Source organism: Pongo pygmaeus, chromosome 16 (assembly GCF_028885625.2).
Source record: "Pongo pygmaeus isolate AG05252 chromosome 16, NHGRI_mPonPyg2-v2.0_pri, whole genome shotgun sequence".
Taxonomy (NCBI): domain Eukaryota; kingdom Metazoa; phylum Chordata; class Mammalia; order Primates; family Hominidae; genus Pongo; species Pongo pygmaeus.
Window position 1 is genome coordinate 93,206,270 of NC_072389.2, and position 2,735 is coordinate 93,209,004.

The window sequence follows — 2,735 nt, forward strand, 5'->3', positions numbered from 1 at the left end:
TCACAACGACATAGAGTTCATCTCAGGAATGCAAGGCTAAATCAATATTCTAAAACCCATCAATGTAATCCACCATCTCAATAGTTTAAAAAATATAAGCCACATGATCACATCATTTGATGCTGAAAAAGCATAACATTGTTGATAAAATTCAATGTTCACTCATGAAAAAATCTCTAACCAAATTAGGAATAGAAGGAAACTTCCTCAACCTAGTAAAATATATTTACACAAAACTCATAACTTTTCATACTTAATGGTGAAAGACAAAATACTTTCTAAGATTTAGGAAAAGAAAAGAATTTCTAAATTCACTGCTCCTATTCAACACAGTAATAACATTTGTAGCCAATGCAATATGGCAAAAATAAAATAAAATAAAATGTCTACAGATTGGAAAGGAATGAATAAAACTGTCCCTATTTTAATCTGACATTTGCCAATGCAGAAAATTCAAAGAGATCTCAAAAAAATCTCTCAAAGCTAATAAGTGAGTTTATTAAGGTCACAGGTTACAGGGTTAACAAACAAAAATCAATCATGATCCTGTATACTGGCAATATAGAATTGGAAACCAAAACTTAAAAAAAAACAGTTTCAGAAAATAAAACATTTTCTACAATATTCCAAAAAAATGAAACAAGACACACACAAGATCCATATCACAAAAAATGTCAAAACACTGCTGAGAAAAATCAAAGAAAATCTAAATGAATGGAGAGTTATGCCATGTTCACTGATTGGAAAACTCAAAATAGTAAATATGTTAATTCTTTGCAAATTAATCTATAGGTTTAATGCAATCTCTGTCAAAATTCTAGCAAAATATCTTTGTTTATATGGAAGGCAAAAATCTACTATAGCTAAAACAATTTTAAAAAAATAAAGTTGGAGAAATTACATCATCCAATTTTAAGACTTAATGTAAAGCTACGGTAATCAAGAGAGTGTGGTATTGGCAAAGGGATAGGCACCCAGACCAATGGAATGGAATAGAGAATCTAGGAATATACCCATGCAAATATAACTAATTTATTTTTGGCAAAGGTGCAAAAGGATTTCAATAGAGAGATAATAGTTTCTTCTTTGTTGATTTGTTTTTCAACAAATGAACTGCAACAGTTGCACACTGTATGCAAAAAGGTCTTTTTTAAATGCACTTCAACCTAAACTTCATGCCTTAAATAGATCATTCATCTAAAAACAAAACATAAATGTATAAAACTTTCAGAGGAAACACAAGGGAAACCTTCATGACCTGAGGTTAGGCAAAGAATTCTTAGATATGACACAAAAAGCACAATCTGTTAAAGAAAAAATAGTTATTATCAAAACTTTTTAAATCTTGCTCTGTGAAAGACAGTGTTAAGATAATTAGAAGAAAAACCACAGACTTGCAGAAAAATATTTGAAAATTGTGTACTGGACAAAGAGCTTGTAACTAGAATACATGAAGAACTCTGAAAACTCAGTGCACATTTTTAATGGGTAAAAGACAAACAAGGACTGCTTCAAAGATTACTTAAGGATGACATAAGGACATAAAAATATTTTCTACATCTTTAACCATTAGGAAAATGCCAACTAAAATTATAAGATGCCCCTGCATACCTACCAGAATTGTTAATATAAAAATACAATATCAAGATCTGGGGAGGATATGGAGCAACTAGAATTCTCATACCTTGCCGCTGTGAATGAAAAATGGTATAGTCACTCTGAAAATCTGTTTATCTGTTTCTTATGAAGTAAAACACACAATTACCATATGACTCTAGAGAAAAGAAAAAGCTTGTATTCATACACACAAAAGAATCTTGTGCCAGATATCTATAGAAGCTCTATTCATAACCACCCCAAATTGGAAACCATCCAAATGCCCTTCAGTGAATGAATGGTTAAACAAATGCTATGCATTCCTGCAATGGAATACTACTTAGCAATAAAAGGGAACAAATCATTCATACTTGGATGACCCTCAAAGACTGAATGTAAAAATTCAGTCTCAAAAGATTATAGACATTGTGATCACATTTATATGACATCCTCAAACAAACAGAACTACAGTGACAGAGAACATACCAGTGGTTGCCTGGGGCTGGGTTTGGGGGAGTGTGCGAGTACAAGGGGATAGCACAAGGAAATTTTTTTGAGGTGATGGAACTATATTCTGACTGTGGAGGTGGTCACCCAAATCTATACATGTGTTAAAATTTTTGGAATATACACTAAAAAAGCCCATTTTCCTGTATGGTTATTTACAAACTAAATTTTTTAATCTATATAGGAAATAGTAGAAAAAGAAAAAGCTAAGTCAAAAAGAGGAAAGAAAACTGCATGTGCAATGTCTTGGCTTCTTTCTTGGCAGCACTGGAAAATTAATAACTCTTCCTCAGTTCTCAGCACCTGGATGTGAGAAGCTAGCTTCTGTTCTGGCTTCTCACATTGGAGACACCTGGATCAGAGACTTAAGACCATCTAGACAAAGGCTTTCTATTGGGCTCCACCCAGTTTCACCTATAATTTGAATATGTGTCCCCTCTAAAACTCATTCTGAAATTTAATCCTCAGCGTGTCAGCATCAAGAAATGGAGCCTTTAAGAGGTAACTGTGTCAATGAGGGTTCTGCTCTCATTAATAGATTCATAGATTAATGAATTAATGGTTCATCATGAGTGTGAGGTTGGTGACTTTCTAAGAAGAGGAAGAGAGATTTGAGTCAGCACACTCAGCTC